The sequence below is a fragment of the Nicotiana attenuata genome, chromosome 9 (genome assembly GCF_001879085.1).
Source record: "Nicotiana attenuata strain UT chromosome 9, NIATTr2, whole genome shotgun sequence".
Lineage (NCBI taxonomy): Eukaryota > Viridiplantae > Streptophyta > Magnoliopsida > Solanales > Solanaceae > Nicotiana > Nicotiana attenuata.
The window spans coordinates 16520546-16536459 of NC_031997.1; positions in this window are offsets into that span (position 1 = coordinate 16520546).

Consider the following 15914-nt stretch of genomic DNA (forward strand, 5'->3'; position numbering starts at 1 on the left):
CTAACTCACGCTGTACTGCCCTCCTGAAGTGCGAGGTGAACTGCGTACCTCAATTAGAAATGATAGACACGGGCACACCGTGAAGATGGATGATCTCGCAGATGTAGATCTCAGCTAACCGTTCTGAAGAATAGGTAATTGCCACATGAATGAAATGCGCATACTTGGTCAGCCCTCCGCAATAACCCATACCGCATCAAACTTCCTCTGAGTCCGTAGGAGTCCAACGACAAAATCGATTGTGATACGCTCCCACTTCCACTCAGGAATTATAACTTTTGAAGCAAGCCACCAGGCCTCTGATGCTCATTTTTTACTTGCTGACAATTTAGACACTGAGCTACATATGCAACTATATCTTTCTTCATCCTTCTCCACCAATAATGCTGCCGCAAGTCCTGATACATCTTGGAGGCACCCGGATGAATAGAATACCGAGAACTATGGGCGTCCTCAAAAATCAACTCACGAAGTCCATCTACATTGGGCACACAAATATGACCCTTTATCCTCAAAAGCCCATCATCTCCAACAGTAACCTGCTTGGCACCACCGTGCCGCACTCTATCTCTAAGCACAAGCAAATGAGGGTCATTATACTATCGCTCACTGATGCGCTCAAACAAGGAATACTGAGCGATCGTACAAGCCTTCTAACCTCACAAACTGATTGGCCAAAGCCTGAACATCTGATGCAAGTGGTCTCTCATTGACTGGAATGTACGCGAGGGTTCCCATACTCAGTGTCCTTCTACTCAAAACATCGGCCACCATATTAGACTTACCAGGGTGATACAAAATGGTGATATCATAGTCTTTCAACAGCTTCAACTACCTCCTCTGCCTCAAATTGAGTTCTTTTTGCTTGAACAAATACTGTAGAATTCGATGATCCGTGAATACCTTGCACGACATGCCGTAAAGATAATGCCTCCAAATTTTCAGCGCATGAATAATGGCTGCCAACTCTAAGTCATGAACAGGGTAATTCTTCTCATTAACCTTCAACTGCCGTGACGCATATGCAATCACCCTACCATCCTGCATCAATACTGCACCGAGCCCAATATGAGATGCATCATAGTACACCGTGTAATATCCTGAACCTGTGGGAAATACCAACACCGACATCGTAGTCAAAGCAGTCTTGAGCTTCTAAAAGCTCGCCTCTCACTCGTCTGACCATCTGAACGGGGCACCCTTCTGGGTCAATTAGGTCAATGCGGCTGCTACAGATGAAAACCCCTCCACGAACCGAAGGTAATATCCCTCCAAACCCAAGAAACTCCAGATTTCCGTAGCAGACGTGGGTCTAGGCCAGTTCAGAACTGCCTCAATCTTCTTAGGATCCACATATATGCCCTTTGTAGATACGATGTGCCCTAAGAAGGAGACCGAGTCCAACCAAAACTCCCACTTTGAAAACTTTGATATAACTGGTTGTCTCTCAGAGTCTGAAGTACAATCCAAAGATTCTGCTCGTGCTCCTCTCGACTGCGGGAGTAGATCAAGATATCATCAATAAACACAATCACAAAGGAATCCAAATAGGGTTTGAACACCCGATTCATCAAATCCATAAATGTTGCTGGGGCATTTGTCAACCCAAATGACATCACTAGGAACTCATAACGCCCATACCGAGTTCGAAAAGCTGTCTTAGGGACATCCGATGCCCTAATCTTAAGCTGATGGTAGCCAGACCTCGAACCAATCTTCAAAAACACCTTGTCACCCTTAAGCTGATAAATAAGTCATCAATCCTCAGCAATGGATACTTATTTTTTATGGTGACTTTGTTCAACTGCCAAAAATCTATGCAGATCCTCATCGATCCATCTTTCTTCTTCACGAACAACACATGAGCACCCCAGGGAGAGACACTAGGTCTAATGAAGCCCTTATAAAGTAAATCTTCCAACTGCCCTTTCAACTCTTTCAATTCTGGCGGGGCCATACAGTATGGCGGAATAAAAATGGGCTAAGTACCCGTAGCCAAATCAATACAGAAGTCAATATCTCCATCGGGTGGCATCCCCGGCAGATCTGCAGGAAACACATCTGGAAACTCACGAACAACTTGTACTGAATCCATGCAAGGAACCTCCGCACTAGAATCACGAATATAAGCCAAATAAGCTATACACCCGTTCTCAACTGTATGCCAAGAATTCACTACGAGATAACCCTGCTGGCAGAATGCCTAGGAGTCCCTCTCCACTCCAATTGAGGACACCCCGGCAAGGCTAAGGTAACCGTCTTGGCGTGACAATCTAATATAGCATGATAAGGTTACAACCAATCCATACCCAATATGACATCAAAATCTACCATATCAAGAAGTAGAAGATCTACGCTAGTCTCAAGACTCCCGATAGTAACCACACACGAATGATAGACATGATCTACAACAATAGAATCTCTGGACACATACACAGGAGCACTCAAGGAATCATGGGGCACAACCAGCTATGAAGCGAAATGACACGTAGGAATAAGTAGAGCCCAGATCAAATAGAACTGAAGTATCTCTATGGCAAACTGGAATAATACCTGGGATAACAACGTTAGAAAACTCAGCCTCAGGCCTAGCTAGGAAAGCTTAGAATCAGGGTTGGGCCGCACCACTCTGAAGTACATCTCTAGGACGGGCTCTAGCTGGCTGGCCTCCGCCTCTAGTGTACTGATCTCCACCTCTAGCAGCTTGACCTCTACCTATGGCTGCCCGACCCCTACCTCTAGCTGGCTGAGCAGGCGGTGGTGCAACCGGTGCCAGAATCATGGCACGGGAACTCTCCTGTGGCATATCACCCAATAATCTTAGATAGGTCCTCCTGATATGTCCAAAACCACCATAGTCAAAACATCCATCCTACTACTATGGCTGTTGAAACTGAGGCTGACCCGAACGGGCCGGATAACCACAGTGATAACTCTGATTGGAGGCGCACTAATAGGAGTTGATAGTTCATTATAGGTTGGCTGCCCGGGATAAGGCACATAAGGACCACGACTCCCTGAAACACTGTGGGATGCCTGAAGCGCCGACTGGAATAGATTGGGAGGATGGTCCCTACCAAAAGTACCCATGCCTCCGGATGAGACACCACTGAAACCACCGGAATGACGAGGCTTCTTATCATACCCCTGCCTTCTCTCCTGTGCAAGAACCATCTCAATCGTCCTAGCAACATTAGCAGCCGTCTTATGCAAGATCTCACCCCCGGTCTCCTTGGATATCTGTAGCCTGAAAGGATTAATGAGTCCATCAATAAACCTCCTCATCCTCTCCCTATCAGTGGGAAGAAAGATAAGGATATGACGAGCTAGATCCACAAAACGGGTCTCGTACTGAGCGAATGACAAACTACCCTGTTGGAAACGCTCAAACTACCTGCGGTAATCCTCCCTTAGTGTGATAGGAAGGAACTTCTTTAGAAATAGCTGAGAGAACTGGTCCCAAGTAAGAGCAGGCGACCCTGCTGGTCTGGTAGATACATATTCCTTTCACCACCTCTTGGCGGAGCCTGTCATCTGAAACACAGCAAAATCAACCCCATTGGTCTCAACTATACCCATGTTCCGTAAGACCTCATGGCAGCGGTCAAGATAATCATGTGGGTCCTCATAAGGTGCACCACTGAAGTGAAATGGGAAGAGTTATGCCGGCAATAACCTGCTAAACTTCCAATTAGCGGGGCGGCAGGTGTCTGATACTGGAGAGCCATCTGCTCCGGAGTGTGAGTAGCGGGATTCTACGCTCCTCCCCTGGCTTGAGAGACGGCTGGTGCCACAGGAAATGTACCAGCATGGGCCATACTCTCCATAGGGCCCACCAAACGGACTAGAGCGTCCGAAAGCATTGTTGTGGCGATGAACCCCTCCAGGACCTGAACTGGTCCAAAAGGTACAGTCTAATCTGGAACCTCCTAATCAAAATCTACCTGAGGCTCCACTGTTGGTGCAGCTGCTTGAGCTCTAAGCTGAGCTCGACCTCTGCCTCGACCTTTTGCGCGACATCCGCATCGACCTCTGCCCAGCTGCTGTCCAGTTGAGGATACAGTACATGTTCTCGCCATCTGTGAGATAACAAGAATAAACGAGTTTAATCATCAATTATAGGATAAAATCGAACGACAAAGAATAATAGAAGTGAAATTGTTCCTAAACTCCATAGCCTCTAGAAGATAAGTACAGACGTCTCTGTACCGATCCTCCAAACTCTACTAATCTTGCTCGTGACTCGTGAGACCTAAGTAACCTAGTACTCTAATACCAACTTGTCACGACTCGAAATTTCCACCTTCAGGACCGTGATGGCACCTAACATTTCACTTGCGAGGCAAGCCAACGCTAGAATATTTATCCATTTTTAATAGTTCAAATTAAATGATAAGAAAGAAGCTGAAATAACTGTACTATCTAAAGTAAAGTGCGGAAGCCATAACAACTGAAATATCTAATACAACCCCAACCCGGTGTCACAAGTGCACGACCTACCAGAATAGTACAAATAAAGGTCTGAGTAAAACATAAAGTTGTCTATGGGAAAATACACATCTAACAAAAAGGAAAGAGGACTCTAGGGGCTGCAGACGCCGAGCAGTTGTACCTTAAGTCTCCACACTACTAGCCAACCCGAGCATGCTAATGACTGCTGGGACCGACTCCAAAATCTGCACAAGAAGTGCTGAGTGTAGTATGAGTACAACTGACCCCATGTACTCTGTAAGTGTCGAGCCTAACCTCGGCGAAGTAGTGACGAGGCTAAGGTGGGTCACTTACACTATAACCTGTACACAGTACAAAATAAAGACATGAAAGGAAAATAAGGAACAGAATAAGGTAGTTAACTGAAGATACTAGCTAAATCCTTGATGAAAACTAGTAACGATCATAATTACCAATCCTTAGAGTTTCATACAAATAATATCAAAAGCAATACAACACAAGAAAATAGAAACACATAGGTTGTTGCGGCGCGCAACCCGATCCCACTGTACATCGCAATCCTCCCTTATTCCACCGTAAGAACATCAACAAGCATAAATAATATATTTTGCGGCGCGCTACCCTATCACACCATGTAACAAAATCAGTATCAAAATTCATCCTTATTTTACCGTATCAATCCACTCTTATTTCACCTGTTGTGGCATGCAACCCGATCCCACCATATCAGTAGAAATTCACCCTTATTCCATCATATTAATCCACCCTTATTTTACCTGTTGCGGCGTTCAACCCGATCCACCATATCAGTGTCAAATATTCAATGAGTATAATCAAATTAGTAACTCAAATCACAAGAACCTCTACGATTGATGAATACAAAGCTGAATCAGAAAGGAAGTCTTGTACCAACTTGGGAGTTCACACATGTAATATTACACAGCAAGACAAGTCCAGTAAATGACAATTAAAACGTACAAGTAAGTCAATTAAAGAAAATAACAGCGTGTCATGAAAGCATAGAAAGGTCTAACATTTTAAACATGAGTAACAATGATTATCAAGTAGCAAATAAGGCATGTGAGGCATTTAAAACACATAACAACTATGGCATGAAATGAGATAATTAAGGAAAAACGAAAATCAGTGAAACAAGTAGTTCGGCGGTATATAAGCACTCGTCACCTCGCATATACACCGCTATACATGAAATTCACATAGCACATAGTCTGAGGGTTCCTAATTCCCTCAAACTCAACACTTACCTCGCTCCAAAAAAGACTCAAAGCTCAATCACGTATTTGCCTTTCGAACAAACCTTCAAACCAATCAAATCTAGAAATTTAACAACCAAACGATTCAAAATAAGCCTTAGGAACTACCATCGAATGAAAGACATTCAATTTAGATCATTATTTAAAAAGTCAACAAAAGTCAACTTCCAGGCCCGCTTGGTCCAAACCCGGAATTCAGACAAAAACCCGATAGCCTATTCAGTACCGAGCCCCAATATGTAATTTTTTTCGAAATCCGACCTCACTTTGAGGTCTAAATTGCAATTTTACAAAAATCTCTAATTCTACCGAAATCCCCAATTTCTATCATAGAAGAACAAAGATTACATATTGAGAAAAAGATACGGACTGCGCACGCAAATCGAAGATGGTTAAAATGAGATATTTGAGGTTTCGAAACACATAATTAAGGTTTAAAACTCCAGATGACCTATCGGGTCATCATATGTCCATTTTTAACTTTGTACTTCTTTTAAGAAAAAATAAATGAAGTATGTATTTTATAAGTTTACCCATAATAAATATAGCATTTTCAAAAGTCTTGGAAATGATTTGGAAATGAGTAGTTAATGATAATGGTAAAATAGAAAAATAAAGATTATCTTTCTCTTTATTTAATAACAAGTAAAAATAAAAATATATTTTATGTACGGTGACAAATAAAAGTAGGGAAATCACCAGCTATGTCCATTTATAGGTAGCTCATTACAAAAATTGGCCAATTGATAAAATATTACTAATATTAGCTAAATTAGCCAATTAGCTATTTGTAGCAAAAAATATCAAATTTTTGCTTTGTTTTGAGTGGGTGTTATTAGAATAAATTGGGCACAACTTAAGGAGCTTTAATCTCAATTTTGGGATGATTTGGTGAAGTTTTGAGGTGGTTTGAATTGAAAATTCGAAATAAAAGCTGAACATGAAAAAAAAAATGATATGTGTATCACACTGTATATCATTTGTGTATCACATATGTATCATATTTGTATCAATTGTGTATCACATGTATATCCATGTATACCTGTGTGTGAGATACATGCGCGATACATGTTTGATACATGTGTCGCAGAAGACTTTTTTGAACTCGATTTAATTATGAATTTTGATACAAGACCACTCCAAATCACCTCCAATCTTCCTCAAATTTTGTATATTGACTTATCTATATATTTTCAATGAATTTCAACTATACCCATTGAAAAAGTTCCTTTTTTGTTTAGATTTTTGGAATATTTTATAGATTTTTGTATTTCATCACCTTATTTGCTACCTCGTCCATGAAATTTCTTTTCCGTCTTGTATCTAATGTTGCTAATCACACTTAAAAATATGGAAGGTGATTTTTGCATGTGATTCTTTGAGAGAAAGAACCCTATTATTTGGTTTTTCAATTTTTGTTGGCTAGTTTTGGTAAGTCTATGACTAATGGCTAGAGGTTAGTAAGTTGAGATTTATTTGGGACATTTGTGTAAGTTTCCCATAAAAGTAAACTGACGGAGTATATTCCTTGGATTACACCATAGTTTAGTCAGAAAGTACGGGTGAAATGACTATTCGTCTTGCCTTCCTTTTTGATATGAGATGGTCCAAATACTGCACAATCTTTCTAAAAATATTTGTTAGTTTAAAAGCCTATCAGTACTTAATTTGATTGATCAATCCGCCCTCTGTCATGATTGTCACAAAATTATTATTCTCATTACTTAATTTACTATGCCATGCACAGCCCACGCTGGGTGCGTTGCTTACACATCGGATTATTGTGTTAAACAATCACTTTATGTTATGGCTGCCCCTAATTTATAGGAAGCATTTACGCTACTACTCGTGTCAGCTGCTACACGAATATTCAACAACCTGAATTTCATCCTTAATAAAATTTTTATTATTAGACCAGGTACGCAGAGTTTATTTATAAACTTCTGTAGTTATATCAGGTATGTTGAGTTGTTCAGAAATTCTTCAAGTTATCGAGGGTCAATAACCCAATATTAGTGTCTATTGAATAAGAAAACCAAAAGAAAAAATTTCAACTGATCGACCAAGCTTGAGCACGACGAAGCAGGCGGGTTAATTTACTGTTTGAATAGAAGAAAATAACCTGCAAAAGTCTCTCGTGTGTTATTTCAGATATGTTAGATGTAAAAATAAGATACTCTTAGGGAAATAATACCCTTCATCTTTTAAGAGGGGCAATGAACCTCCTTGATCTTAAGGCAACGAGATCTATAGTGTTAAGCTACCTCAAGCTTGTTACAAATTACCCTTAATTTATTGGTGAGGGGTTGAAAACCTAAAAAACAAACCATAAAATATAATTAAAATCAAATTAGATTAGGGTTTGGAGACTTTGAATACTAGAAAAAGATATCTGTTAGAGTGAATTATTGAAAATAATGCCTCCTTAGAGTATAAAATAAAAAAATCAACGTGTTATTGTTACTATTGAAAAATTATGGAGTCAATCATCACATTCTTCCCTAATGAGTGATTAGTAATAAAATATAGTCATCTTTGACTATAGGGGAGTTTGCATAATAATACCTGCCACGAGAAAGGTATTTAAAAAGCTGATAGTCAATTATGTTTATTCTATATCTCGAAAAATTTATAAACTCTTGAAATATTCATAAAAAATCACGACATGAAATACAATTGACCAAGTAATCAAGAAACGTTCTTCCTCGAGATTAACTCGAAATGCTGCCAGACACTTTTTGAAGATCAAATGTTTCAAGCAGATTACTACAATTCTTTGCTCAACAGATATATCATTTTGCACTCCATTGAAAAAACAAGAAAGAGAAATTAAGAGAAGTTGTTCCTCGCGATCAATTCGAAATATTGTCTTACTGTATACGGCAAAATCGGAGAGTCTAATTTTTCGTCATTATGGTGCCTCGTAAACATGTTTCAGAAGGTTCGGGATCAGGGTCGAGTGTTGCGACCAAAACACTCACGCAAGTGCACGTGATCGTCAAGTAATAGAGTAGTGAGTAGAGTATCGTTCCCACGAAGACTTATGATTAATTGTTGACTGATTCAACTCAATTACTTTATTTATCCAAGAGGTTTTTCACAAAATCGAGATGTAATTGTTTTACTACCTAACTATCAAGAAATAATCTAACTAGAGCAATTAACCAAACGAATAGCAAGTTCAAGTAACAAACAGTAGGAGAAGATATTCCAGGGTCACGAGCTAGTCAACAATCGTGTTGTGTTCTTGGCTTAAAACGACTAATTGATTTATCTGGATTATTGATTGAAAGGGTTTATGTTACTCATAAGAATCTGTCGAGTTCTTACTCGCCTATTCAAGCTAACTCAATGCCTATATGTCTATGGAATTAAGATTAACAAGAACGCATTCACAATTCCTGTATTCCAACCAAGCAGGGCAATTGGGTATATGTCTATCCCAATTGCGAATTCGTTCCCCGAGGCCCGGGTTCAAGAACCTGCTCTATTTAATTCTATATGCAATCTAAAGTTCCCACTTTCGAGTTCAACTCTAGATTCGTAGATAGTATTTAACTGTTAGCTATTCAGCAAAATAGTTAAAATCAGAATTAAATAAACAATCCAATATGACAAACCAACTTCGTCGAATTAAACGTCAAACAACAACTTTCATGTTTCACCCATGACCCCAGAATAATGGGTTTTAGCTACTCATACTAATGTTTAACATAATAGGGTTCATTTTCATCATAAATAGAAAAAACAGAGAGAAGAAAACAAGAACTTGATGGTCAAATCTCCTCCTTGCCTCTTGCCTCTTGATACATTGCATTAGCCTATGAAAAACTTGATAAATTAACCTTGGGCGAGCTTGAGTTTATATAGGTTAAGTGGGTTTCTCTCCAGATTTCCAATTTTGCCCCTGAACAATTGTTTTCCGGACTGGGAAACGCGCGAGCTCGTGCACTACTTCACGCATAACTTCGCGTGTTTTCTCTAACATTCTGCCTCAGCCCCTAACACGCGCGAGCTCGCGCGTCTGCTCGCGCACCTGGGTCATCATTTCTTCCATTTCTTTGTCTCGTCCTTGCGCGCACTCAGCTCCGAGGGGTCGTTCTTGCTCATAAATCATTCCAATAGCCTCTTGAAAGTATCACATAAGCTCCTCATCCTGCAATGTATACAATTCACAATTAGAGCCTATTTTTCATCAATTAACCATATTATGACATTGGAATTTAATCAAGCGGAAGCATAAACAATAGCTAAATCACCTAGATTTAGCCTATTATCATAGAGCTCTTTTGTGAATTGAAACACAGTTGAGCAGCATCCAGAAGCTTCACCCAGTAATTCTGCAATTCGGTTACAAATTGGCAGAGATATTCCTCCAGCATGCCATTGAACCACTCCGTCTGTCCATCAGATTGCGGATGAAAACTTGAGTTGTGACTTAGTTTTGACCCAAGGCACTTAAAGAGTTGGGTCCAAAAGTTGCTAAGCGTGAGTTGCGATTACTAACAATGTCTTTAGGCAGGCCCTAATATTTGACTACATGAGAGAAGAATAGTCAAGTTGTATCCTCTGCTGAGATATATTGTGGGGCTACAATAAAGGTAGCATACTTGGAAAATCGATCCACCACAACCAAAATAGTTGTGAGATCTCCGACCTTGGGCAATCCGGTGATGAAATCCAGGGAAACACTTTCCCAATGTCTCTTTACGACAGCTAGTGGTTCCAAGAGTTCCACTTGTGTCAAGCGGTCCTACTTGTCCTTCTGGCATACTAGACAAGTCCACATACTGAGCGACATCATCGGTCTTTGAGGCTAATAATATGCACGACGAAGTAATGCCATGGTGCGGTCTTCACCGGTATGGACAACCCGCAAAGTATCGTGACATTCCGCCAGAAGAGTCTTTCGTAGATCTCCTCCTTTAGGAACATAAAGTCGATTCCCTTTCACTTTCAGGAAACTATCCTCCATATAGAACTGGCGAGTCTTGCCCTGTCCTACCAAATCGACCAAATACTGTGCAACAGGATCCTTGATGAGTAGATCCTGTATCTAGACTTTGATGTTGGTGGCTACTTCGCTCCCCCTTAGGGTGGCAAGTAGGCACACTAATGCTATTAGCTCTCCGACTGAGCGCATCAGCAACATGATTGGTCTTCCCACTTTGGTACTCCAGGTTGAAGTGGAAGTCCGCTAGGAGTTCCTGCCACCTGGCCTGTCGACCATTCAGCTTTGGCTGGGTCATGAAATGGCTAACAGTTGTGTTGTCTGTCTTGACCACGAACGGGGTTCCCAGCAAATAGTGCCTCCAAAGGCGTAAGCAATGGACGACAGCCAATAATTCTTTTTCGTGGGTGGCACAGCGCCACTCTGCATCCTTTCGCTTCCGACTCTCGTATGCTACAGGATGCCCTTCTTGTAGTAAGACTCCGCCAAGGCATAGTCGGAGGCATCCGTTTGTACATCGAATGGTTTGGCCAAATCAAGGAGGGCCAAGACGGGGCTACTAGACATAGCCGCTTTCAATGCGTTGAAGGCTTCCGCTCGCGTGGGTCCTAATCCCAAGGCGTGACCTTCTTAAGGAGTTCTGTCAATGGCACTGCTATGAGGGAGTAATTTTTCACAAATCGCTGATAGAAGTTGCATAGGCCAAGGAACGCCCTCAATGCGTGGATATCCTTAGGCAGCCGCCAATATATGATAGCATGGATCTTCTGTTAGTCCATCTTGATTCGCCCTTCCTCAATGACATGTCCGAGGAAGTCAATCTATTTTTGAGCAAAGGAGCACTTGGACAGCTTCGCATATAGTTTGTGCTCCCGCAACCGGGCTAGCACCTTCCGCAAGTGCTCCAGGTGTTCTTCAAGTGTTTGGATGTATACCACAATGTCATCCAAGTAGACCACCACGAATTCGTCAATGTACTCTCGGAAGACTTGTTTCATCAGGGTGCAAAATGTGGTTGGAGCGCTAGTTAAGCCAAACGGCATAACCAGGAAGTCGTATGACCCATATCCTGACACACATGTCGTCTTGTGCTTATCACCCTCTGCAATCTAACTTGCCAATAACCTATCTTCAGGTCTATCTTGGTGAACACTGTTTCACCACCCAGTCTATCGAACAAGTCTGCCATTAGCGGAATAGGGTACTTGTTCTTCATGGTGATTTTGTTTAGAGCCCGATAGTCCACACAGAGTTGCAGGTTGCCATCATGTTTCTTTTGGAATAGCATAGGGGACCCGTATGGGGACTTGGAAGGCACAATGATCCCTGTGTCTAGCATTTCCGTTAACTGTCTCCGAAGCTCGGCGAGTTCGGTTTGTGACATTCTGTAAGGCGCCCGGGCAGGTGGCTTCGCGCCTGGCACCAAGTTTATTTCATGGTCCACAGTGCGCCTAGGCGGGAGTCGCTTTGGCATGTCCTGTGGCATGACATTTTCAAACTCCAGTAGAAGCTCCTTCACGGGTGCAGTAATGGGACCCGAGGAGCGTTTTATATCTTCAATGCAGAGGGTTGCCAGGAACGTAGGTTCATGTCTTTTGACCCCCTTCTTCAACTGCAGGGTCGAGATATTCTCAGCGGCTATCTTCATGGGCGTGCACGGGATAATGCAGGGCTTGGCTCCGTTTGTTCCCATCATCAGTAGCATGTCTGCATACGGTACGGGCATGGTGTTGGTTTTGCCTTAAGAATTCCAACCCAACTATCAACTCGAAATCATCTATGATCACCACTCGCAGGTTGAATTTTCCTTTGTAAGGGCCAAGCTTTACTGGTACCTCTTTGGCTATTCCACCCACTGGCTGAGGAGGTGAGTTGATAGCCTTGACACGACCTCTACCATTTCCTACAACTAGACCAAGGCGCTCCACCTGAATCGAGGATAAGTAGTTGTGGGTTTCACCCGTGTATATCATCGCCCGAATGGGCTTGCCATTTACCTTCATCTCGACGAACATTAAGTTCCTCTCTTGTTTAAGAAGAGTACTCTCATCTGCCTTCTTTTTTCCTTTCTTGGTGATTGGACAGGATTCCTACTTCTTACGAATACCAGCACTGGTTTCCGCTAAGGCCTCAAAAATAGAGCCAACAATTGCATTGAAGGCACCTACTGGTTCGGTCTGGTCCGCATCATCTATGTCGTCATCTGTCCCATCCTCAAAAGCTTAATGGGCGTTCATCTGTGCATGTCGGCATTCATTATTCCAATGTGGTCCGCCGCAATGACGGCATCCTGAAGGGGGCTTTCTCCCCCGATCATTGTTGTTTGACACAGCACTATTGCTGCCTGAGGAGGGAGCCTTAGATTTGGTTGAACTCTGATCTCCCCCACTTCTGCTAGGGCCACCATTGCTAGGCTGTCCCCCTTTGTATCCCGCTCGGGCAGGCGGTTGAGGCCTATCCTTCCGAGCTTCCACTTGATAGTCTCCAAGGTATTTAGCCGCTTGGATCGCCTTGGGTAGGGTATCTACCCTTTGTCTTTGCAGCTCCATACGGGCATAAGGTTTCAACCCTTCCAAGAAGGTGAAGAGTTTGTCTTTGTCCCCCATGTCACGTATGTTCAGCATGAGCGCGGAGAATTCCCGCATGTAGTCCTGCGCTGATTTGGTCTGGCGGAGCTCCCGTAGCTTTCTCCTTGCATTGTATTCAACATTTTTGGGGAAGAACTGTAGGTGTATGGCTGCCTTCAGTTCTGCCCATGTCTCGAGAGCATCTTCACCAGCCCTGATGGCTTCATACTTCACCCGCCAGCAGAGTTTAGCATCACCCTGAAGATACATGGCAGTAGTTGCTACCTTCTTAGATTTTTCTAGGCCACCCACGGCATCGAAGTATTGTTCGATGTCAAAGATGAATTTTCCACTTCTTTGGCATTCCGAGCTCCGCTGTATGGCTTTGGCTCAGGAATTTTCAGTTTTTTTGTCGCGGGAGCGAGGTTCATAACACCCCCGATTTGGTTTCCGCCTCCTCGAAGCAGGCCTTGTAAAGCAGCATTGACAACAGTGAGCTGGTCTATCAAGTTGTTTATAGTTTGTTGCATGGCAGTCACCATGTTTGCCTCTTGTGCCCTGTAGGCTAAATCCTCGGCATGCTCCTATTGGAGGCCCTCGAATTTGCCAAAAATTTCAGCTGCCTCTGTGGTTGCCATTTGTCGGTCTCCCTCAGAGTTGCGACTGATGTTTTCTATGTCAACTTCGGCCTGGAGCACTCTGCGGTCCAGGTCGTCCAACCTTTGCACTAGGCTAGTCCTTAGTTCAGGCACCGTATCCACGATGGGCCGTAATACATCAACCATCTCTTCAAGGGCCGCAATGCGGTCCCCGTGATTGACCATGGTCAGATGTGGTGGTAATGGCAATGTGTTCCCTCGTCCGATGTTGAGCCTAGGCTCTGATACCAACTGTTACGCGGCGCCTTCTGAGATTCCTTGGAAGGGCGACGTAAGGCTAAGCAATTGAGGTCAGTGCAGTTACTATCCGCCAACTGAGTTTCCCTCCGTACGCTAGACGAGATTGTCAGTGTCGTACGGGAAAACCAATGTCAAGAGCAATTGAGAGAACAGAAATGAGAATTGAGAATGAAAGAAATCTTGATTGCATTAATGAAAGCTATTATAGAAAAGCAACACGGTGTCGAAGGGGAGAGACACCAGCAGAGAGAATTACTTGCTTGCTAGAAAGTTTAATTTCTTGATCCCCCCTAATATTGCTTAAAAAAATAAACCAAAGTTACAAGACTAGACCTAACTGAGCTAGAGGAAGATAATGGAAGTACATGAAATAAAACTACTCTATATTTACAATGAAAAGGACTTAGTTTTCTCCAAGGTAGAAACAGGTCTGTTGTCAGCAACCTTGTCTTTGGCATCACGGTCTGCGCGCGCGGCGCTATTGCCATCTGCCTGCGGCTGGGCGCTGGCGAGAGATATCGGTGGGGCGACAGAGGCACATGCGTGCTTGTCACTTGGCGCGGCCAAGACCACGGGGTCGTCCGTGACGCTAGGTGTTGGGAGGCTTGCTAGGACGCAACGGGGCGCGTCCAGGGGGTCATAGGGCATGGCTGGAAAGCCGCCCATGACATGAATTACGCTAAAGTGTTGGAAAAAGTTGTAACATCAGAGGTTCTACGATTTTGGGAGAAAATCAAGTAGCTTCCGCTGCTGACGGGCGACGCTAACTAATGTATGCCGCCTGAACTATCCATGAATTATGTTGGGAAAATCATAGATAGTTATTAATAAAAGTAGATTATTCGGTGAAAAGTTTCAAGACAAATTCAACAAAAAGAAAAAGTAGATTCCTCAAATCATACTGAACTGCTTAATAACTTTTTCCGTTAATTGTGCTGTAATTGAGTCGTTAAAAATTCATTGTCCATGGATAATCAATTATTAGCTTTATACTAGTATTACTATTATTATCATATATGAGCTCTTTTAGTCCCATTAAGTGTGTTGACTAACCATGTTTCCTTGTCCTTGAGATTGATGATTTTCCTTGATGAGGAAGACAACAAAATGGAGATTGATTTGAAAGCTAAGCTACTGAATATATAAAGGTAAAAAGACAGGAAAAGCAAAAAGCCTAGGAACAATCATATAAGGGAATGCTGGAATACTAAGCATCCTGTGCATTATGGATATAATTAGTAGGAAAAAAGTTGAAAGAGCAAGAAAAATGATTGGGCAACAGTTCATTAATTCCCTACATTTCAGCCAGGAATTTAGAAGAAAAAAAAAACTCAAGAGCTTTTCCCTATAAATTGTCACAATGAAAGAATTTTATTTCTTCTTAATGTCCAAAACAAATGACAAGTTCTTTACACTGTTAAATTCTCCTATCCGCCATTATTTTACATGGTCATTCCTGTTCTTAATTAAAATAATCTCAAACCAAAACAATGAGAAAGAGAAGGAAAAGAAAAACACATACTCTCATGTGAGGCAAAAACTCATCCGCACTATATACTTACTATAATTAAGTGATTTAATACTGTAAAATATATATATGCAATAATTAATTGCGGTTAAGTGAAGAAGTGTATATATAACATATATTATGTATCTATTAGTCTGGTGCAAATCGGATAAATTTTCGCCTGAGGCATAGGGGCAACGGTTACGAGTAGTACTAACAAGCAACAATTGCTCATCATATTTTGAGTGCATGACATTAGGACAC